Source organism: Ceratotherium simum, chromosome 10 (assembly GCF_057802395.1).
Source record: "Ceratotherium simum simum isolate JZ-2026a chromosome 10, ASM5780239v1, whole genome shotgun sequence".
In the NCBI taxonomy this organism is placed as follows: Eukaryota; Metazoa; Chordata; class Mammalia; order Perissodactyla; family Rhinocerotidae; genus Ceratotherium; species Ceratotherium simum.
Window position 1 is genome coordinate 28930961 of NC_141909.1, and position 25878 is coordinate 28956838.

The window sequence follows — 25878 nt, forward strand, 5'->3', positions numbered from 1 at the left end:
TCAGATAAAATTAATACAAATATTGTGAGCTATCTAAAAGAGGTTTTCTCAAATATATTTTATACTAATCTAAATCTCCAAAACACAAATCGAATATTCAAATCGAATATTCTTGATTTGTAGTATTACTATATTCAAGAATATAACCACTATAGTTAAAAACTATTCTTAGATTAAGAAATCAAATCTTAGAGATTTGTGAAAACTGTAGGTTTTTAAGAGCAAAGTAGATTATGAGAATTTAAAAAATTAGAATGATAACAAGAGCTTGATTTTTAAGATATTTACTCCATTTTTTTCAGTTTTTAATGGCTGAATACACATCTTTGTTATTCACGTGGTCATGAAAATTTTTTAATGAAAATCACATCCACTGGGCCGGCCCCGTGGCTCAGCGGTTAAGTGCATGCACTCCGCTACTGGTGGCTTGGGTTCGGATCCCAGGCACGCACTGATGCACCATTTCTCCAGCCATGCTGAGGCCACGTCCCACACACAGCAGCTAGGAGGTGCAACTATGACATACATCTATCTACTGGGGCTTTGGGGAAAAAAAAAAAAGGAGGAGGATTGGTAGTAGATGTTAGCTCAGAGCCAGTCTTCCTTAGCAAAAAGAGGAGGATTAGCGTGGATGTTAGCTCAGGGCTGATCTTCCTCACACACACACAAAAAATTACATCCACAAATATTCACAAGAATAATCCTTGTGGACTTAAAAATTTTCTCACAGATCTTTTTCTGATAGTCATTGTAGATAGCTGATATTAAAAACTTTGAAAATCCTATCTTAATTGCAAATACCCTTTGTCTCTGAAATTTTGTTTTTAGGAATCAATCCTGTTAGAAAATTTCATCTAGAGGCACATGGATATGTCCTCAAATATTTTCTGTCTAGATATTTTTAATTATAAAGTACTGTAGGCAACCAAAATGGACATCAGTAGGGAGAATTAAATAAATTATACCAAACCATGGGATACTACATAGCCATTAAAAAAGAAAGAGGGGCTGGCCCCATGGCATAGTGGTTAAGTTCAACGCACTCTGCTTCAGCAGCCCAGGTTTGCAGGTTCATATCCTGGGTACAGACCTACGCCCCTCCTCAGCCCTGCTGTGGTGACAACCCACATACAAGGTAAAGGAAGATTGGCATAGACGTTAGCTCAGGGCTAATCTCCCTCAGCAAAAAAAAAAAAAAAAAAAGAGAAAGAAAGAAAGTAGAAAGGAAGAGAGAAAGAGAGGGGTGGATCTAAATGCATGAAAAGATATTCATGCTCACCATGCTCATTTTTGAATGAAAACAGCAAGTAGCAAATAATATGTATAGAATAATGTTGTCAAAACAAAAACAAAAGCAAAAACAACTATACAGATGTGTGTACACACAGACGAGTTCTAGAGAGTTCTGTACCAGCACCTGAGCAGGTCATTCCTGGGGATGCAGAGAAGAAGGAGGCAAGGAAGCCATTGTCACTATTTGCCTTGTATAACTTGGTAGTATTTGCTTTTTTTCAAAAAGCGCTGCTCATTTAGTAATTTAAAAAAGTAATAAGAATTAAAGGCAAAGTACCACAACAAAAAGAGAAAGAAAATGTGATCTAGGCCCAAATATCTTTGATGTGTGTCTCTAGTGGGTGTCAGCAAATCCTTTAGTTCTTCAATAATATATTAATTCTGTTGTATTGGAAATCCGTGAGGAGGCACTTTCTGAGGGCACATCCTTTCTGAGGTAGTCTGTGGAAACTGGCCTGCAATGGCCTATGTCTTCCTTCACTTCCTACTTCCTTCTAGCAAAAATTGGAAAAGGGTACTGAGAATGCTGGCTGCATTCCACAGCAGCAAACGGCCCTGAGCTTCTGAGGGCAAGTGTCTCCTCCACACTCAGAATGGGGGTCTGGAGGAAGCTTGGAGAAATAGAGGTAAAACTGTTCCACCTCCGTGGCCCCATCACACTCTATTACTTTCAGAGCTCCTTTATTATACGTGCACCCCTCCACCTCCACACACACACACACACACACACACACACGCACACACACACGCACCTCCCTTCTGTTCCTCTTCTAATGATGCAAAATCCCCAATCTAATCCCTGTGTCGAGTATTTCTTGAGATGGTCAGTGCGTCATTTTCTAAGAAGTCTAGCACCCTATAGCATGGAGTGATGGAAAGAACTTGGACGTTGACTCTGAATCTTGGCACTTTCTTTTTTATACAACCCTAAAGGAGAGATATTATTACACACATTTTATACATTTTAAAAATGAAACTTGCCTACGCCAAGATTCAAAGTAATTTGTGTAATATACCTCTCGTATAGGTTTGTGTAAAAAATAAATGCCTACCACATTACTTAGCATGTGGTGCTCAATAAATGAAGAATGAAACAAATGTTAATATTACAAATGGCAGCTATCGTTAATTTGTTTGCTATAATATACAAGTTTTTCTGGGTGTTTAGCAAACAGCCCTGAAGATCTGGCACTATCTTTTTCTGTTTCTGGGGCCAGCTGTGTAGATTATATACTATGCCTGAGGGTTGCATATTACAACTATTACTATTTATAAGTAACAGTGTCAACATATGCTCTTAGAGTTAATTTTTATGTAAAGTCACACACCTGAATCCCACTAACTGAACCAGGCAGCTTCTTTCCTAACTCCTTGAACCTTAGAAAGATCCTAATGACCCCCGAATATCTCCCCAATTTGGCTGAAAATAGCTTCCCTAGAATATTTCCTTGATATTAAAATATTTTCTCTGGGAAGTGATAATGAGTGGCAGCATATGAACACATTAACATCATGGTAGGAGTTAGTTCACGAGATTAACTAGATTTAGCAAGATAGAAAGCAAGGAAAAAAGTAACAGATTTGTCAAAGTCCACTGCCCAGTAGGTGGATTGGTAGAGCACAGAGATGTAATTGACAGACCCAGCTTGGAACCTGGCTGCGACACTCTCTTGCTGTACGATCTTGAGTCCATAATTTAATCTCAGTTCCTTAAATTTGTGAAAAGGGAGCAATGATACCGATCTAATCAGGTTGCTGTGAAAATAAAATGTGAAAAGATTTTTCTGTTGTTGTTACTGTAGAATGCACTTGATAAATTTTAGTTACATTTTTTGTTCCATTGAGCCCAGTGCCTTGCTTCCTACAATGGCCCGGCTTTGATTCAGAAGATACATACTTGAGAACCGATTATATTCCAGACATTATAATAAGTATGAGAACACAACACTTATAAGTGAATAGACGAAGAAATGACTGGATGCATTCTAGGAGCTTATGGTCCAGTAGGGGAGTCAGATGTATAAACATATATTTATGCATCAGTGTAATAGGAGGTAAGGGCAAGCACATAATTTGGGGGCAGAGAGCATAGACGGAGGGAAATATATTCAAAGGACAAGACTTTTGAAAATAAAGAACTATCTAGAAAGTGAAAAAAAAAGAAATGGTCAGAGTGTAAACAGAATGAATGACATGAGCAAAGGCACCAAGTGAAAAAAAAAATAAATCCTGATGCTTTGAGAACAGGTACAGGGGAAATTTGCACAAGGATGTGGTTGGAAATTAGCCTGAAGTAGACTTGGGTCATGTCATGAAGGGTTTTATATATCATGTTAAGGTCTCAGGGTTTTAAACTGAAGGCATTGAGGGAGATCATTATACCAGGGAGTGACAAGATCTGTTTTGAATTTTAGAAAGATCATTTTGAGTTTGGCGGATGGACAGGAGAGAGTTGAGTTAATGGAGTGAAGGAGATCAGCCCGATAATTGTGCTTCCAACAGTGACCAAGTTCTGATTTGGTCATTGAACATTTAATAAATACTTACTGAGTACAATCAATGATTCAGAGACCAAGTCCAGGGAGAAATAATGAGAAAAAAAAAAGGCAATGGAAGTAGGGATGATTGGAGAGGTGGTTATAAAATAGAGAGATAGGTAAGTATAACATAGAGAGGTAGATAAGTATAAAATAGAGAGATAGATATGTATAAGATAGAGGAAGAAAAGGGATAATTTGCAAGTATTTCAGATATCCTGATTGTGCCTGTGTAATTGTGTAAATTTAATGTATGGAAATGATGTTATCCTTAGCAAGGTGATTTGATTACTTTGATTTTTAGAATACAATTTTTTATTAGAAATATAAACATATACCAGAAAATAAGCTTCTTTAAAATGCAAAGTTAAAGTTATGTTTGATGGAAATCATTTTTCTTTGTATAAAACAAACAAACAAAATTCAATTCTGTGTACCATCCATTGTATCCATTGTGTCCCTTGTATCCATTGACTCTCTTTGGAGAAGCTGGCAGAATGATTTTGCTAGAAATTGCTTGTAACTGCTTTGATTAATCATCTATATATCTTGAATTTATTTACAAAAGAATATTTAAGAGAACAACTTCTTCCTAGCATTATATCATCATCATCATCATCATAACAATCAAAAGAGTCCTTTCTCAACTCACTGCAAAACTGTATAATTACAAGGTATCACTATCATTCATTGAATACCAACAATTGTTTTGGACGCTGAGGAAGAAGCAAGAATGTCTAGGGCCCAGTCCTTTCCTCCAAAGAGATTATAATCAGCTGGGGATTTAGAAAAGAGGTCAGAAAAATTTTTCTGTAAAGGGCTAGATAGTAAATATTTTAGGCTTGGGGGACAAGGAAACAAACTCAAGGATATTATGTAGAAGAGTAAAATTTTCTACAAATTTTGTATTGATGAAATTTAAAATAATAATAAAGGATAAGTTTCGTAATACAAGTCTACTAATGAGAAGAATACAATTATTTTTTTGGGTGATAACATTTCACTTAATTGGAGTTCAAAATTAGTTCTCTATGACCAGAAATGCTGATTTGTAAAATGTGTCTGAGATTTTACATACTTCATCCTTGAATATGTCGTTTCAGACAGATAGACGTCCATTAGCATTTGACTTTAATTGAACATATTCATCATTTGGATGGCATTTATAGAATTCTATTAGATCTTCTCTTCATATTTGCATTTCAGTATGTGATTACATTGCTGATTATTAACTTCCAGTTGAATGTTAGATAGAAACTCCTTAATTGCACATTTAAATGGATTTTTGAAATACGGAAATTTCCTTCATACTTACATCAAGTTTGGAAAACGTTACTGTAGGTCAGAAGATATATCCACTACGTATCTGTGTAGGAATGAAGATCTTACACCTTACTTTAACCTTTGACAGAACGGGAAGTTTATAAAGTAGCCTGACATTACTTGTGATTCAAATAATGCTAGTTTTTGTCAAAATCACTTTTTTGCTGGATAGGTTTCTCATATAGTGCTGTTTGACCTTGTAATTTTAGGTTAAGTTCATAAAGAAACAACATCAAGTCTACAGCAAAAGGTAATTTCCAAGGTCATTCAGTGTTTGATAATGGTGGTTGAGGGTAATTCTCGTTCAGAAAAATTTTAATCTTGGCCCTGAGCAAAAAAAAAGAATCACAGTAAAACTTTCTCACTGTTAAACCATCAAATCCTGTGTGGTAGGGCAAGTCAGAATATTCAGCTTCTATTTCTGAAAAATTCATGAACTGATGTTGGTTAGCTCACAAGAGTGAAGTTTGCTGTTGACACTACTGGTTCAAAAGCACATGGTAGATTAACATAGTTTCTGCAAAGCCCTGCTGATGAATAATCATTGGCTTTAAACACTTTACGTTGCCACAAACTTTCTAAATTTTTCCAGTTAAGCCTTTTTCTGCTCTATTCACACTTTTACCACTATTAGTTGTTTGTTTGAGGAAAATTGGCCCTGTGCTAACATCTGTTGTCAATCTTTCTCTTTTTTCTTTTTCCTCCCCAAAGCCTCAATACACAGTTGTGTATCGTAGTTGTAGAGTTGTAGCTCTTCTATATGGGATGCTGCCTCAGCATAGCTTGATGAGCAGTGAGTAGGTCCATGCCCATGATCTGAACTGGCAAGGCCACCGAAGCAGAATTCAAAAACTTAGCTGCTACGCCACCGTGTTGGTCCCCCCACTATTAGTTTTAACACATCTTAGCAGATTCCACTTCAGGTTGTACTGAATTAGTGTTTTGTTAACATCTTTGAAAATTTTCTTGCCTGCAGTTGCTACATGCAGGCTATTCACCGCAGTTAAGTCTTCAGTCATTTCAAACACAGCATTCTCTGCTCAAATAAATAACAGCTGAGCAGCATCTTTAACATCTGTCAATTCGTCAAGAGCCAGAGAAAACTATTCAAAATTATTTGCCTTTTTTTTTTTTTTTTTTCCTGTGAGGAGATCAGCCTTCTGCTAACATCTGCCAATCCTCCTCTTTTTTTTGCTGAGGTAGACTGGCTCTGGGCTAATATCCATGCCCGTCTTCCACATCCATGCCCATCTTCCTCCACTTTATATGGGACGCTGCCACAGCATGGCTTGCCAAGCAGTGCGTCGGTGCGCGCCCGGGATCCGAACCGGCGGACCCTGGGCCGCCGCAGCAGAGTGCGCGCACTTAACCGCTGGCACCACTGGGCCAGCCCCTATTTTGCCTTTTGTTTTAATTGGCTGTTGATGCTGCTCTCAATGTCCTCAACTCTGACCAAGAATTCTCTTTAAAACCTTTCTGATAATTTTCCTCCTTAACTACATTTAATTAATCCTCAAGAAAAAAATTGCAGCACCTTAATCATTTTTTCAATATTGAAAAATCCACCTTAATATTTGAATTAATTACCTTCTGAGCAGAGGGTATATAAATCTCATAGGACTAAATGAATGTAAGTATCAGTGGGTAACAAAAGAAAATTTAGAAATAACAAGAAGTAACGGCAAAAATCCCTCAAACTTGATAATTCATCAGCCTTCGTTGGGCCTGGGCAAGCACTTGCAAAGTTCTCACCCCCGATTAAGGATGATTTACCAAACTTTATATGTTTGCTTTTCACGACTACGGGTTTATGAAATGGGGAGCCATTTCAGATATTGTGAGATGGAAGGGTCAAATCCTATTTGCAAATCTGTTTTTTCTTTATTTCAAATTACAATGAGCTTTGAAATATACATGTAGATAGATAGTGTGTCATATGTTGGGTATGATTTGAGAAATTCTAAAATGCCACATAATTTCTTGTGTTAGATGACAATATCAGAAGGCTTTGTCTCCAATAGGCCTTAATTATCACACATTTTATTTAGAAATGGATACTTATGTGTACCATTAGCACATGGAGAATTTAAATATTGCTAAGAGATTGAAATAAATGCTGAGATTCTGTGATTTCCTGTGGATTTACTTTTTTTGAATATCTACTTGAGATCCTGGGGTCAAAACCAATGACATAGGCCAAGTAATTTTCAGTTATGCATGTAGAAAGAATAATACTCATTTGTCTGCAAAATTTAAAGAGAAAAAGTGTAGAGATTGTGCACTTCAACCACATTAGCTGTAATATGTATTGTATTTTATTGAAATAGGTATTAGAATAAGCTAGAGAGTTGGAGGGAGTCCTAGAAATGAGGGTAAACAGTACTTCACAGAAGAAAAGATCATATCATTTAGCTATTTAAAATCACTTAGCCCTAAATTTTGATGCAACCAGTACAAACAAAAATATAATAAATTTACACACGTCTGAATTAGACAGCAGGGCATTAACTTTGGGCTATTGGTGAGAATTAACTTCAGAAATGTCTGAGACTCAATGACACCATAAACATTAATGAAGATGACTCTCCAGCTTCGTGACTCCAAGCTAGAGTAGTCTGATGTTGTTGTCTGAAGAGAGAGAACTTACGAGATATAAACTTGGATGGTTATATAATATACCGAGGGTTAATACATTGGTAAAGATTGAGAAGACTATATATAACTCGTTCACTATGAGACTGACAGGATTACCTCGACTCTTCGAACCTGTCTATAAAGCAGATATTACTGTCCCGCTTCATAGGAACAGATATAAAGCTTAGAGATGTTAGGTTACTTGTTCAAGGTTATATGTAAGAGACAGGACCTGGATCCAAAGCTCCTCTTTCCACTACATGCTATTAAAAATTTGCTTTCTTGACCTTTACTTTGGATTGCGTTTAACAAATTCAATTATTTTAGTGGATAACAAAGTTTCCATTTTATGACTTCGTGAGTCATTTTGAATATGAAATGATAAATGAGTCACGCCTTCCTCCCTCCCTCCCTAACTTCCCCATCCTCCTTCTACCTCCTACATATTCATTAATACATTGCATCCATGAAGGTAAAGTATTTTTTAAAAATATGAACTCCTGAGTCACTATGCCAATCAAATATAATAATTATATGCCAAAAAGTGTTTTCTTAGTGTTAGTCATAGAATACCGTTGGTTCTATGTGTATCATTGGTTTATTCATTTTGACTAATTTATTGGTTTCTTTCAAGATGATTGTTATCTTTAGATTCTATTATTGAGATTAATTTCATGCTTCAGTGAGGTAGACAGAATTCAAGTTTCCCAAAGATACCCACATCCTAATCCCTGGAACCTGCAAATATGTTACCTTACATGGTGAAAGGGACTTGGCAGATGTGATTAAATTAAGGATATTGAGATGGGCAGACTATCCTGGATTATCTGCTTGGTCCCAACATAATCAAAAGAATCCTTATAAGAGGGAGGTAGGAGGGCGAGAGTCAGAGAATTGTGACAATGGAAGCAGAAGTTGAAGTGATGTATTTGCAGGTGAAGGGACAGGCCATGAGCCAAAGAACGAGGATGGCCTCCAGAAGCAGGAAAAGCAAGGAAAATGACTCTCCCAGAGCCTCCAGAGGGAGCGTGGCCCTGACAACATCTTGATTTTGGCCCAGTGAAACCCATTACAGATTTCTGACCTCAGTACTATAAAACAGTAAATTAGTGTTGTTTAAACCACTAAATTTGTGGTAATTTGTTACTGTAGCAATAGGAAATTAATACTTCAGCATATCCTCTTACAACCAAATTTCATTTAGTAGTATTTTCCTAAGATATTATAGCTAGTATGTGGTCATCTCCAAAAACAATAACGTGTTTGTGGTAATGGCCTTGATAATTTTTAGTATATTTCACATAGGAACTTCAGGAAGTAATAGCATCCAACTTTTCTGATTGCCAGTACTTTGTTGCAGACTAGTGGTCTGTAACTCTTTCAGATTATGGACGTCTTCTGCATTATATTTAAACCACCACCTTTAGAGCAGTGATATAGCGGACCCAAATTAAATATGTTTCCCATGATGACACATTCTTCCAAGGTTGACAAGTACTTATGAATACAATTTAAAAAGCACAGTGTGCCTACTCTTATGTTTGAAATAGTCACATCCTATAAGATAATCCTCAGAAAAATTATAAAGCAAATGCAGTAATTTTAAAAATGTTTAATAATGACATACTATAAATATAAAATAAATATACATGTTATATGTATATATCTATGTTAGTATAAATATAAAATTTTAAATAACTGGGATGAACACAAATTTTAAATTAAATGGCATCAAATTGTTTGAAATTATGAGCAGGTTATGTTTAACATTTTAAAATTTTGTTTCTCAGAATTGGTTTGGAACCCCATTGCATAACTAATGAGGATTTTTCTAAATTCAGTTTTGAAGCAATCAATTAATGTAAATTTCTATAAAATCATAAAGAACAGAGCCAGTTTAGTACATAGTTCATAATTACCAATATTTATTGAATGGTGAGTATATTCTAAGCACATATAAATACCATGATCGCTACTGTTTTTCAGTTTTACAGAAGGCACGACTGAGATAGAGGAAAGTTAAGTAATCCACTCAAGTTCTTACAGCAAATATGTGGTGGAACTAGGGTTAGTAAATGGAACCTTGGTATAGAATTGGTCACCAGCATTTACTGACTACCTGTACTAGGTATTGACTAGGTGCTTTAGATAAATTTTTCAGTTTTAATAAAGAATATAAAATTAAATTAAAACTTGAAAATGGAAAAAAAAATTTTTAAAAATCAGAGTACAAAATGACATGCAATAAAAATTAATAGTCTTCCAACTCATACGTTCTCACCCTCATACTCACTTCTCAGAATTATATGCTTTCAACTATTGATATTTTTAGTTTTTCTGGTGGTTGCATACATAAAATATAAAAAATATGCTTATACCACTATATCTTGTTTCATCAATTTTAGCATGAGAACGTCTTCCTGTTGCCCCCATTCCTGATTTATAATTGAATAGGTACTGTATTCCAGTCTCAAGAAAATTTCCTCTCAGCACCTGAAAGGGTTGGCTCCAAAGACTTCTTAGCCTCTGGTATAGCTGATGAAAAATCTCTTATCAGTCTGCAATGTGGTAGTCCTTCTTCCATTATAAGCAAATGTTTTCCCCTTCTCTCTAGAAGTTTTCAACATTTCTCTCTAACCTTAATGTGCTGAAAATTTCACAAAGATGTATTTTAGATATGGGTTTTTTTTTCATTCATCTGTCTCAAAACACAATGGACTTTTTCAACCTAAAGTTGCCTATCACTACTGGGAAATTTTGTTCTAATAAATCTTATATAATTTTCTCCCATCCATTTTCTATTTCTTATGTTTTTGGAGCTACTGTTAATTGAATTTTAGATTTTCTGGAATGATTTTCTATGTTGCTTATCTTTTCTTTCAATGTTTTATTTCATACTGTTGCTTTACATTCTACAAGATCTCCTTGACTTTAGTTTCCACTCATACTATTGATTTTTTGCCTTTAAGTTTGACAACAATGTTTTTAATTTCTAAGAACTCATTTTTTTTCGCTCTGCCTATTTCTGTTTTCATGAAATAAGCTCTCAGATCTCTTCGAGACTAATAATTAAACACGAATTTTTTTTCTATTCTTTGATTTATTTCTACTTCATCTTGCTCCTTTAAAAAAAAAATACTTAAAAAAATGCTAGGTAGTGTTTTATAACTTTTAGGATTGTAGGTTCTGGGGCCAGCCGAGTGGAGTAGTGGTTAAGTTTGTGCCCTCCACTTCAGCAGCCTGGGGTTCACAGGTTTGGGTCCCAGACATGGACCTACACACTGCTCATCAAGCCAATCTGTGGCGGCATCCCAAATACAAAATAGGGGAAGATGGGCATAGATGTTAGCTCAGAGCTAACCTTCCTCAACAAAAAGAGGAGGATTGGCAATAGATGTTAGCTCAGATCCAGTCTTCCTCACACACACACACACACACAAAAATGTAGGTTCTGGCTTTCAATCTCAGCTCTATTGCTTGTTAACTATACGGCTTTGCACAAGTGATTAAACTTTTAGTGTGGCTTAGTTTCCCCAATTGTAAAATAGTGATTAAAATAGTACCTGCCTAACACAGATTTTAATCCTAAAAGGATTAAATAAATGAAAAATATAAAGACATTGAATGATGTCTGTTATATAGTAAGTACTAGTAAATGAGAAGCTGTAATTATTGGTTCTCTCCATGGGTCTGATGATCCATGGTTTTCTATTCTTATTGAAAAATGAAGGCCTACCTTATGATAGGTGGCCCGTGTGGATATAGGTAGCTGTACTGTAGATTGGTCAGTTTCCACAGTGGCTTCTCCTCCAAATGGCAAAAGGACTCAGGATGCAAATGAAGTACTTCAGCTCAGTTGGCAGACTTCACTTAACTAGGTGCACAGGCAGAAAGCCAGAAGTCAGCTGGGCCCTCAAAGGCCAGAGTGAGGAGAGTTTTATCCTCCTCATTCATACTGGTAGTCTTAGCTTTAAACTGGAAGCTTGTTCACTTTTTTGCCGATAAAGCCCTACACTGTTTAGCCTGGAGGTAAATGCTGGGCTGCAATTCCAGTTTTTCCAGCCTGCAGGAGGGATGAGGGAGTGGAGTTGGAGAGGCGGAGTAAGCTGTAGGCGGAAGTTCTTTTAATCCCCCTATTTTAGCTTCATTTCTCACTCCCACTCTTCATGCTGTCAACTCTGAGCCCACAGTGCTCCTGCCAAGGAGATTGGCACCTACCAAGCTTTCTCATGGGCCCTCTCTGGAATGTGGATTCTTCCCTTTTGTGTCTCTGGTCAGCTGTTCCTATCTTCCTGGAATTTGTTGAAATCTCTTATCTGCTACTGACTACACCCACTCCCTATCTTCCCTTTATTGTTATCAGTTTATTCACTTTTCCACTTCCTAAGAGTCATTTCAGTGCGGTCTGGGGGCAAGGGTCGTGACTTACGAGAGATATACTTTGTGCTTAGAGTAAAACGTTGACCTCCGCATCCACGCACCCCTGTCTCATTTAATTTTCATTAACTTTTACAATTATACAATGAAGTACTTATTATTATTCTAATTTTACAAATGAAAATTTAAAAAGTTTCAGAGGTGTCTCAAGAACACGTGACTAGTGAGTGATAGCATCTGCATTCAAATCCAAGTCTCCCTAATAAAAAAATCCCAAACCCTTTTTTATAAAATCCAAGAATGGGGACCCAATATGAGGATAAACATTATGACTCCTTAATATTAAGCTCTTACAGGAAAATAAAGATGTTAATTATACACATTTTAACATTATGTAGATAAATTGCTAGGATTATTACGTGAATTTCTAAAAATTTATGGTATGGATTTTCTATATAGTGCTGGTGATGGTGTTTAGATTCTATAATTATGGAATCCAAGACTCTGGGAGGATTTTGAGTCCTACGATTTGAAGGCCTATGTCATGTATTCCCAATACATGTCACGTATTGCCCAATTCCAGCCAGTGTTTATTACCAGCGCAGGCATTAGAATCTAAGTCATAAGGAGACCTACACTTTCCATTCCTCTCAAAGGCCCTTCAGCTGGCAAAAGCCTTCAGCTATGTTTCTCCAGAAACAAATGCAGTATGATCTAGAACCAAAGTTAGTTAATCCAAAACTACCACTTTAACAGAGGTCTGAATTATTATCTCAGATCCACATTTTCTCTTTCAAAGACATGATGGGAAAAAAATGTTAAGAGTCTGTCAATATTTTTATGGATTTGTAGTGAAAACATTACTACTAAACATAGCAAACATTTGGCGCTCTCACTCCCAAGGTCTGGGTTCGTTTCCTGCTCAGGGAACCACACCATCCATCTGTTGGTTGTCATACTGTGGCGGCTGTGTGTTGCAGTGATGCTGAGAGCTATGCCACTGGTATTTCAAATACCAGCAGGGTCACCCATGGTGGACAGGTCTCAGTGGAGCTTCCAGACTAAGACAGACTGGGAACAAGGATCTGACCACTCACCTCCAAAAAAATGGGTCATAAAACCCCTATGAATAGCAACAGAGCATTGTCTAATAAAGCTCTGGAAGGTGAGAGGATGGTGGAAAAAGACCAGGCCGGGTTCCGCTCTGCTGTACATGGGGTTGCTAGGAGTCAGAATCGACCCAACAGCACCACCACCACCAAACACAAGTCAATAACTCCTTGGATTTAGATTTGAGAAAAATGAATATGGTGTTATTATTACTCTAAAAATTATACTTTGTATGCCTTACAACAATTTCTTAGAAAATGCAATCTGACAGGAAAATAAGATTATCTCTGTATTTAACCAAAAATGCAATAAATTCAATTGTTAAGGTGAGTCCAGCTGCCCTGGTGAGTCCTACGGTTGAGGGAAATCATCAAACCATAGGCTACTGACTCCTTTGTTACTTTTGGGATGAAATTTGTGATTTTAGCATTTACAAAGAAAAGATTCTGGAAGATAAAGTATGCCTGTTTCTTCTGGGGATTAGTGGCTGCAACTAGATTTGTTCCTTATGACCACATGACCACTAGGAACATACCTGTCTGTGATTAGCTCTTTCTCGTAATATGTTTTTGACAATATGAAAATCTTTAGCAGTTTGCACATGAATCAAACTTGAAAAGCAGAAGCATAAATATTCAGAGAAATAAATGATAGAAGAAACAGAGAATTTCCTAACCAAGTCCGAAAATATCATTATTGATCCAGATTTCTAATAAGACAAAGTATTAAAACAATTTTAAGTTCCTACTGGTGCCGATTGTTACTTGTCTCCTGCTCACTGTCATTAGGATTTTTCTTTATATACAAAAGGTCTGATTTTATTGCTCAAATATAGCACCTAGTTGGTATGCTCAGCTAAATAAAATTTTAGTTAATTAATGTGTGACTTTTCTTTTTCTTAGATGAAACATTTTATTAGCCCTCCTTTCTATTTATTAACATTGCTATGATTTTCTTATTTAAATATAGAAATCTGTGTATGTATGGGAAATAAGAAATGGGGTCCAGTTTTTGCAAAGCCCAGGACTACAGTTGAATTGAGATATAATAGCATGTATTTTAACAACTAGCTCTGTACCCAAAACATGTCTGCTTGAATTCTTTTTTTCTCTTAAGTGGCATTTCTTGTGAAAGATTTTGTTTGTATTGCTACAGTCAGACAAAACTGCACTCAACGGCAAGTTGGACATGGAAAGTTTTCTGAGAGAATACAAAGCACATGTTCTGACCATCACCATCTGTCTCAGCTCAGATTTGAACCCCAAATTTGAAACACTTAAGAAGCGTCTAAAATTTAATTTTACTGTTTATGATGCAGCAGCTTCTGATTCTAAGAAGACACCCAAGGAGCCAGGAGTTGCTAGAAAGTTCAGTTATAGAGTAAAGAGGAAGCTGGAAATCTTCACTTTCAACTTACATTGCAGTAGAATCAATACCTCTTATCTTCTGTCACGTAGTATAATTTTGTACCTATTTCGGGAAGGCTGTTTACTGTAGGATAAATTGAGGTTGATCAAAATGTGTTCAAATATTTCATATCTGTTCCTACAGTAATATAAGCAGGTCCAAAATAAATCCCCACTGTAATCTGCCCACATTCAAGTTGGAAAAATAGACCTTTATACTTGGTTAATTTACTTCAAAGGCCCCTCTATAAATGAGAATAGGCTCGTCCCCTCTCCCAAACTTAAAGTTCAAATGTGTTTCAGATTACCCTCTCAAATATATACAATTCAGTTAACTTGTTTAAAACATATTGATTCCCACTTGGCTGCTCCACCTGGGAGGAACTGATTTCTATCTGAGTATGTAAACTTTTGCTTTTCATCTGGCCAAACACACACACACACACACACACACACACACACACACACACACACACACAGAGTGAATGTTTTCACATTGAAACTGAAGATGTAAATGAAGGCCTTCAGTCTCTGTCTGGTTCTAGTTACAAGGTCTGTTTGTTGACATCACAGATGAAGGCCTGCTGTGTCTCTGGCTCTGTCTACTCCATTTCCCCTCTAATTAGGGTTTGCCCTCAATTAAGTTAATGATGCAACTTTTCCTATAGATCATTTGCCCTTTCAATCAATTAACAGAATATAAGGGTGCATCCCTCCTTGGCTTGGGATGCATGTGCCTGAGGGCAGACTGTTCAGCTCCCAGAAGGACCACATAAGCAAAAGCAGGATGTTTACTACTATATCATATCTCATCCCTAAGAAAACAAGGCCTAATAGAAGCCTTAACTAAACTGCATTTCATTATTGATTTATGTCAGGGTAAAGAATTTATCTGAAATACTAGAGCTGGTCAAAAATGTTGATGGGTGTGTTGTGAATATAAGACAAAGCAAAATAAATTCAGGGTCAATATTTTAAAAAAGCAAATAAATACTCCTCTAATGTCAGGTAGAATCATGAAGCACACACACACATATACCCCGAAATGATCTGGATAAATCATTAAGGTTTCCAAATGGAGGAAATCAAAATGATCCTTTTCAGACAAGACTGCTTTTCTTGGGGCCTGCTCCATGGCTTAGCGGTTAAGTGTGTACGCTCCGCTACTTGTGGCCTGGGTTCAGGTCTGGGTGCTCACCGACGCACCGCTTGTCTGGCCATGCTGAGGCGGCCTCCCACCTACAGCAACTAGAAAGATGTGAAACTATGACATACAACTATCTACTGGGGCTTTGGGGAGAAAAAGGGAAAAAAAAAGGAGGAGGATTGGCAATAGATGTTAGCTCAGGGCCGGTCTTCCTCAGCAAAAAGAGGAGGATTGGCATGGATGTTAGCTCAGGGCTGATCTTCCTCACAAAAAGAGAGAAAAAAAGACTACTTTTCTTTTCTCAGCCTGTACTTAAAGATTACAGAATGGATTTAAAAATAATTTGGTTTTAAATAATAAAAATAACCATAATGAGATTATTGTAGAACCCATATGTCATCTATACCAACATATGAATGATGCAAAGATTAAGATTTTAAGATCAATTTGAGTAACGCTTTCTTGAAATGTGTGAAAATTAGGTTAAGCAAAGACAAATATGAAAGTTTAGCATTTTATGGAAAGGCAGGACTGAAATAGACATAGAGCAGCCACGAGGTACTACATAGATGAGAAATACTGGCTCCATACAGATCATGAATCTCCCCCATAATATTGTTTGTATAACAGAATGTGCCCATTCTGTGATTTAAACAAAGGCATGTTTTCATATATCTTTTTTTTTTCACGTGTAATTTGTGATATGTACTTTTAAGAAAAGAACTTGGCTTTTGATAAAGGCTTCAAATAAAAGGAAACACTTCCACTAAAATGTTTTTAAAATATTACATTACTAAGAGAAGCTAAACGAATAGGGTTTGTAGATTTTGCCTGAGGAAGAGAAGATTGAAAAAGACAATTTCAAATCATGTAAACATATATGAAGGAATATTATCTAAGTGGACTTCTCATGTCACTGAGTATAGCAGGGAAGAGGCTTATGTTATAGCAAGTGATTTAAATTAGACACTAGAAAAGCATTATACCGGGAAGGATTATAAACAATGAGCTACATACACGGCATATAGAGGATTCTTCTCCAAAGATGTTGAATACAAAGGATACATAGATCTTTGTTTTAAGAGGATAATATGAGAGATTTTTCTCCTCTTCAAAATTAAGGATTGGGTGACCCCTCGAGTTGCTTTCCTTGATTCCTAAGAACCTTTAATCTCTGGTCTGTGTGTCTGTACCCAGGTGAGTATTGTGTGCTTTACACTGTAACCTCCAGCGAGGCAGAGTCCGTGTCAAACCCTGCACATAGAGCATCCTCACAGCTGGAGAGAGGAGTGGGGCACATGGACAGCTTTAAATTTCGTGCCATATTTGGACTTGAGCCTGAAGAAAGCAGGGAGCCATGGAAGGTTTTAAAGCACTCTGCAGAGAACAAGGTCAGGTAATGTATGTACCACTCTGGGGGTGTTCAGCTCTAGATCCTCAACTAAGCCTCAGGTATGACTGGGAACAATAATGGCTTCACCTGGCTGTCACATTCATATTTATTCAAGGCCAGCATGTCCAAACTTTAACTCATTATTTCTCTTCAGAGACAATGTTTGTCTTCTTTCTAATTTGCTCCATTGGTAGCCACACAGGAAAGCAACAATCACTCACAGAGCACCTTTGGGATAGGAGCAATAGAGCCCACCTACTAAAGGTCCACTTAGACCTAGAGGAGGGGAAACAACTTAACCCAAACACAAACGTAGTCAGTAAGAGATAGAAATGGTATCCAGTCCGGTTAGAAATTACTCTACAGCCCGGCTTCTTTCCACATAATCAAAGTTAAACGATAATTAATGGAAAGTTCATGTCACTTTGGGATGTTGGACCAGGGTGAGAGGCCAGGTGGGAGCATGAATTAGGACTCTGAACACCACCACAGGAAGTGCTAGTGCTTCTTTAAGAGTTTAGGCAGTAGTAGTCGGAAAAGATTCAGATATACATGCATCCTGAATTTTGATGATATTAAGAACCAACAAAGCTATTTGTATGTGTGGGCCACAATCTGTTTCATCCTCCTTCCTCTGAGATTATTATTTCAGTTGGGACATCATCTGGCCTTTCTCAAATTACTTAACTGTCTCTGAGACAGGACTGGTCCCACTTCATTTAGTGGATTTGGAGTCCTGTTGCACTAAAATTTGAAATTTACACAATACTGTTTCCTCCTTTAGCTCTGACTTTAGCTAATGGCACTGTGCCAGGTAACAGAGCAAGGAACCAAAAAAAGATCTGGGCATCAAAAATGTGATGCCTTCTCCAAACATCTTTATTTTCCTTCCTGTGAATATATGTCTCTCTGACTCTTCTTTGAGTGGTCTCTCAAAGAGAAGACTCCCAAGTTAGGTTCTATGGTTGTTTGGTGGATTCCTTATCTATGAAGGATCAGGGCAATGACTTCTCCACAAGCATCTTTAATTTGCACCATTTTCCTGTTGATTTTTTCTGAAGTGCCTTTGGCCCATGGTGCTATCTTATAGGTTACACAATTAGCCACTGAAAAATTCACAACTAGTCTATATTTATAGTAGAGAAAATCTTGTGGCACATAGCAGAGGTACTGGAAGTAAGTTTAAGGTATGCATCTCAATTTACTCAAATAGATTGATGATGCCTAAAATATTAATCAATCTAAAGAAGTCCACATTTTACCATTTTTCAAGCTGACCTTTGATATTACTTTTTTTTTTTTTACTAGTTTTCTTTTCATTTCCATATACAGACCAAGGCTAAACTAATTTTTTGGACAGATATTCCTTGAATCCTAAGCAGACAACCTTCCTCCAGTCTTCTATGGTTGTATTTCATCACTTTTCAATGTACAGCCTCTTTAGTGACCCAATTCACTCTAGATCAGCCATCCTCAGTATGGCACTTTCAGGTCTTACTCTCTTTTCAAGGTCTGAACTTTCCCTCTTCTAAAGGTTCTATACATTTTTTTCCATTTTTTCCTCTGAGGGGGTTGTGGGCAGGGGGCACACTTTATAATCTTCCTTTGTGATCTAGCACCTTTCTCTAGATCATTCTCCACAGTTTTTATTTGTAACCAATGTTCTAAAAACTGATGTCAGTGGACTTAAATTCTCTGAGAACTTAAAAAAGTGGGTTTTCAACTGATCATAATTGACAAAAATCAATACAAACATATTTCAAATCACTTTGCCATCTCCCTATGAGATGAGTCACATTGTTAAAATTTTACTGATGAAAACAAAATTAAGACTCAGAGGAATTAAGCAAATTTTATGAAGTCACACATTACTAAGTGGTAGCGCCAGATTCAAACCCAGGCAGATATTTTGGTTCAAAGTCCAATTATCCCATGGTCTCTCAGAGAGACAAAGCAGATCTGAAAATTGCAGCTGCCACCCTCCAGGGATGACCCTGGGGACAGCTAAATTACACGGGGCTATTTGTTTCTATATCAAAGTGTTCCCCATGCTGGTACTTCATAGCTTTTGGTGCATTTTTGTGTTGTCAGTTTGCCCATCCTAGAAACAGCCTTGCTTCACTGTTGATGAGACAGAAGGAAAGCTGAAGGGTTCCAGTCCAAATCAGATAACTGAGGTGGCTTAATCACCTAACTTAATTTTATTCTCAACTTTAAGTCAAAGGGCCCTGACCTGAGGCTGACTACTCCTCACCTGGGAGAGTAAAACAGAAGGACTTGTACACTCTGCTACCGCCATGCTACTTGGAATGGAGTTTTCAACTGGTTTCTGGATCGTTAGGTTGGGCAAAATGAGTAGCAGTTGAGGGAGCATGTAATGGAACACATAATTTGCACAGTGAGTTTTCTGAGTTTGTTTATGTGCATACTTTTTAGTTATTAAGAAACCTTAAGGGCCAGCCCCGTGGCTTAGCGGTTAAGTGCTTGCGCTCTGCTGCTGGCGGCCCGGGTTCGGATCCCAGGCGCGCACCGACGCACGGCTTCTCCGGCCATGCTGAGGCCGAGTCCCACATACAGCAACTAGAAGGATGTGCAACTATGACATACAACTATCTACTGGGGTTTTGGGGGGAAAAATAAATAAATAAAGTTAAAAAAAAAAAAGAAAAAAAAAAAAAAAAAAGAAACCTTAAGAGCCATTTGTTGCTCTTGCAGTGAGGTTGTAAGCTCTTCACATAATTACTATGGCATTCTTATTTAAAGCAGCGATGTGTTTCTTCTTCCACCTATATCTATTATCTCTCTCTCACACACACAATACATTTAGATCTCATTTACATATGTATGTATATATATTTGCATATATATACATACAAATATACATAGATATAAATCTATGTAAGATTTGAATGTAAAGAGTCAATTAAAAAATACTCTAGAATTTGCAAATCTGAATGAATGCTGCTCTCTTCAAAGTAATTTGATCCCCCAGGAAGCCATATAAATCACAATGAATATATTGCTATAATTCCAAATTTTTGGAATTCCTTTTTTGGAATCTCTTTCAGAATCAGTGAAATTTCAGTGAAAACTTGAGTTGGAGAATAGAGTAAGTAAATTAGGTAAATCCGTTTTTGTTGTGCTTGTCAATCAGAGGGCGGCATAGCCCAGAGGGCATGCAGCCTTTAAGAGAGCAGTGAGCTGGCATGGCTTATAAACTGGCTCTAATTACAAGTACAACAATACAACTGACTCCCTAAAAATTAAGTGAGCATCAGTACTGTCTAAGCAGAGGTAAGGCAACTACCAGAGTTGTATCTTCAGCTCTGACATTTTATTCTAATGCTAGATTCCTATATCCAACTATTTGACATTTCCACATGAATGATGGTCAAAACCAAACCCTTAATTTTTCCCCCTCAAACATGCTCCTCTCACAGTCTTTCTCCCTTCAGGAAATAATAATATTGTCTACAAAAACCTAGAGGCTATCCTTGATCCATCTCTTTTTCTCATCTTCCTATGCAATCAACCAGAAAATCCTATCAACTATATTGACAAAATATATCTTGCATCCATATACTGTTCTCTCCTCTAAACCTACCTGCGGTCCCATTTGTCTCTTGCCTGAATTATTTACTTGAACATCTTTCTAACTTGTATCTTTGCTTTTTCCCCTGGCTCCTTAGAATCTGTTCTCTACACAGGAACCAGAGTGAAGTTTTTGAAATTTAAATTGCATCATACCACTGTGCTGCTTACAACTCTTCAGTGACTTCCTTTTCACTAAAACATAAAATCCGTACTCCCAGTCTTGGCAGTAAATTAGAGGAACGTTTTAAATAGCTACCATGACATCTACAATCAGCCTAGCACTCTGAACTCATTTTGTATGAATCTTTCTCTCCACTATGAAACTTCAGCCATGTTGATTTTCTTTTGCTTTACCAAACATATCAAGCTTGGTTTTGCTTTGAGGCTTTTGTCCTGGCTGGTCTATCTTCTTGGGATCTCTTTCCCTGATCTTCACTTGTCTGGCTTCTTCTTGTGATTTAGATTTCAACTTAGATATCACCTCTTTAGAGAAGTCTTTTGTAGCAGTTGAATGGAGATCCATGTCCTAACCCCTGGAAACTGTGAATGTGACCTTATTTTGAAAAAGGGTCTTTGCAGATATAATTAAGGATCTTGAGAGGAGATGACTCTAGATTACTCAGGTGGGCCCAGAATCCAATGACAGGTGTCTTCATATGAGACACACAGAGGAGACATGAAGAGAAGAGGAGAAAGCTGTGTGAAAACTGAGGCAGAGATTAGAGTTACACAACCACAAGTCAAGGAATGCTTTAAGTCTTCAGAAGCTGGAAAAGGCAAGGAAAGATTCTCTCGCAGAAGCACAGAGGGAGCATAAGCCTGCTGACACCTTGATTTTGAACTTCTAGCCTCCCAAACTATGAGAGAATAAATTTATGTTGTTTTAAGTCACCATGTATGTGGAAATTTGTTATGGCAGCTTCAGGAAACTAATGCGCCTTCTCTGAACATCCAATCTAGAGCAGCTATGCAGTCACCATCGCTGTTTTATTTTTTTCATGGCTCTTATCATTACTTGATTATTTTTCCTGTGTCCTTAATTATTTTTTTCTCTCTTACCTAGAAGGTAAATTCCAATAGAGTAACTATAATCTGTTCACCACCATATCTTTATGGCCTACACCCATGTGTAAAACATAATAAGCATACAATAAATACTTGTGGAATAGATAAATAAGGCATATACTAGGGATGCTTTGGGAGGATGGACTAGATATCTCTAAGATTCTTTCCAAGCAAGATGTTTATGATTTCATAATTTTAGTATTTCAAGATAATTTTTTTGACATAAGATTAGAAGCTATTGGTAGAGGAGTTATATTTTAAAATCAAGGTCTTAAGATCAATATGGCAGAATATGCTATGGGGATTGTGGAGGGAAGAGACTTAGAGAATTTTACTACGTAGCAGTGAAATAATCTAGTTGAGAGTGATGACAGCCTATACTGGGGTAGTGGTAGGAAGGATGAAGCAGGGAAAAATACGAGAAACATATACATATATACTGATTATAAAGCAAACCAATTTTTAACTGAATAAAATGAATGTATGGTAAAGTCAATATGACTGGTAGGAGATTTTCATTTACCAGCTCAGAAAAATTTCTAAATTGCCCATGGATTGTGGATTTGAGCTTAGGAAATTGCATCACAAACTTACAGATAAATTTTTAAATTCACCCAACAAATAAAAAGTTTTTATTTATTTATATCTTTTGAGTGATTGATGATGTGTATGTCTGAAGGTTGAGTGTACCTAACTGATTATAAAATAAATATTTCAGAGGGTATTTTGTGTGACTCAATGAGTCACCTCAGGTCTTTTAGTTTAATAAATTCTAACTGGATGCCAGAGTATAAGTCATACATTTTATTAAGGTTTTTATGGCTATTTTAGAATGGCAGTAGAAATCCAGTAAATTATCACTTACACCTAATGTACGAAGAACACCTTATCCTGTAAAAGTAGATTTTCTTGATAAATGGAAATTGAAAATTTACCTGAAGGATTTCTTGGGAGGACAGATGTTGTTGATTTTTATAATTATAAAAGGTAAAATATGTTAATTATAATTTTAGAAAATGCTTTTCTTTTTCTGAATAGTCTCCTATATGTAATAGAAATAAACCTCTATTGAAATGCATTTCTTAAAATTTGATTCTACTATATTCATCTAAATAATAGTCAAAGCAAATTAAACCCCTGAGATGAGAGACAGAAATGGATCAGTAATCACATTATACAAAGAAAGATAGCAAAAGAGAGCATTCTCCAGCAGGAAGAGAAATTGCTGTCTGGTTTTATCGCATAGTTCATATACAGAAGGGACTACTAAATCAGAAGTTTCAATTGTGTGAGTGTGTATTTTTTTTTTACCACTTACCCATAGATATTTATGTTATGAATCATATATTTTACAAAGTAATTATAGATAATTTGAGGAATGCGAAGTTTTAAGCTTAATTGTTGACAGCCATGTTACATTTTTTTTCAAAGTATTTGAGAAAAAAGCCTCCTACTTCATGAAATCAGAATGTTAAATTATACAAATGAATCAGATGATATCACTTTATTGGTGAAGGAGTAAGCCTTGTGAATGAATCAGGAAAATCTGTGACAGGCTATGATGTTACATTTCTCCTCTAAAAGGGCAGCTGAGAAGCCTCTAAGAGCAGATCGTAAGTTTGGAACCAGACGGCTGGGGAAGGCTGCAGATGCTTGGAACTGGACTACTAGAACAATAGACTGCACTGTGAAAAGTTGAGATCTTTTAAGGGCATTTGGCTACACAGTGAGAAGTCCTATGCTTATATTTCACACTTGTAGGTGAACTTGCATCTGAGAATAAAATCGAGTTGATGGAGGCAAGAGTGAGTAGTAATGAGAGTGGTAGACTAGATACAGATGCAAAAGGTTGCCCTACACATGCTCCCATCTAAGGGATAGGTCCAAATTCACAAGCTCTGTTCTCTAAAATCCCAGTGTTTGGTCACATGTGACTTCACTTTTCTGTCCACCTCTGGCCATGGCCAAGTTGGATCTAAGAATAGCCTGTTTATGGCACACCTGGAATTAAAATCTATGTCCTTGATCTAAAGACAGGATGTAATCACAAAGTTTACATTTTAGTACAGATTGAAGTTGTGCAGTAACAGAAAAAGATACTAAGTAAAGGGAGCTAGCCAATAGACAGAGGGGAATGGGGATGATATATGGAAAGAGGAAAGACATCATGAAAGAGAAACAGAGAGGATTGGGTGGCTGGGCCATGAAACTGACTGGTGGTGGTTCCTTTGAGGCTTTATTAAGCTTTCTCTGCATTCTATGCTAGTATGTTCTCTCAATAAACTCCCTTCTCTGGAATGGTCTAGACAGAGTAGGGTAACCAACCATCCCAATTTGCATGGCATCATTCCAATTCCATCAGGAAACATCTCCATCTTCAGCAAACTGGGACAGAGACTAGCATTCTGTCAGACTCTCTATTTCTTGCAACCAAAAGAATCCTGACTAGAGCAAATCCTACTTATAGAAGAAAGATAAAAGCCAATAAGTAGAGATATTGATAAAAGTTTAAATTGATGAGAATAAAAATTCAGTAATTATATAATTACAAAATTGTGAGTTTGAAGGAATCATAGAAAATAAGTTATAAAAACCACGAATGTTAGAGGAAGACAACATTTTCCAGTTCACCTAACTTTACTTTGTAGCTTTCCAAATAAAGAAATGAGGGCTAGAAGAGTTGACTTGCTTAAGCTACAGTGAAACGGTACTAGAAACCAGGTCTTATAAAACTGGATTCCCTGATATTTTACTACTTAACACTGCCTTCAATGTTTGCTGCTACTGCTTTTTAAACATTGTTCTATTTTGTGTAATTTATAAGTTTTAAAAAGAAAATTGAATAAACCAATTGGTATTATAGTATTTTAAGCTCTATTTTCACTTTATAAAATATATTATTTATATAGTTTATATATATATCTTAAAGTACATTAGATATACCTTATTATATATTACATTTATTGCATTATATATTGTGTGTGTGTGCTTTAAGTCAGTGCCTCTCATACTTTAATTTGCATATGAATCATTTCACCTGGGACCTTATTAAAATACAGGTGCTGATTCAGTAGGTGGGGCCTATATTCTGGAGTGGGGCCTGGGATTCCACGTTTCTAACCATGTCCCAGGGGATGCCAAAACTGTGAGGCTTTATGTGATGTCATACCCGGCTTTCTCAATTATTTTTATCTACACTAAGTTTAATCTCCATATCTGAGCTACCTCCAGGTTTTAAGAGTGGAGAAACAGGGCCAGCCAAATTGGGTTGGGGTATAGAGCAAGTCAGCAGAAGGCAGACTGAGCAAGCCAGTCAGTCCTCCAGTTGGATACAGATCAGATATAAGGTTCTAGGACCCTAAGAGTTAGGACAGTCCAAAGCCTAGACATTTGAAAATGTGGAACATCTCGGCAGCAAGGCAGTCACCAGTAGGGCATTAGCTACACAAGGTTTTGATCAAACTACTGTGTGCTAAGGACCCTAGGCAAGGCTTAGGGGATGAGATGATGCATGAGTAATGGAACTGGTCCTCAAGGAACTCGCAGTCTAGAGGGGAAAGTTTGAGAAGCAGGTGATAAACATCACTAAGGAGAAGAAAGAAAAATTATAAAGGGCCAGCCCTTCAATTTAGGCAAGTTGGTACCTTGTGGGGCTGAGGTCCAAGTAGGCAGCTGGAGTCAGAGTCACTGGGGACAGGAATATAAGAGCTGAGATCCAGATACAGAGTGTCCATGTACCAGGGTGTGTAGGTGAGACATAATATCTGAGGAATTGCATACTATATATGGTAATTGTACACCATGGGGAGTGAGACAATATCTTATGAGGCCAGGGGTCCTTGATTAGGCCATAGATACAGTCAGAGTAACGGCAGGACTGGACCCCAAGTCCAAGTAAATAAGTATGCCTGATGGGCAGAAGCCAGGCTCCATGCACTGACCAAATACCATGAACAGTTGACATTAAGCGAGAGAAATTATTAAATCAGAAAAGCAGCT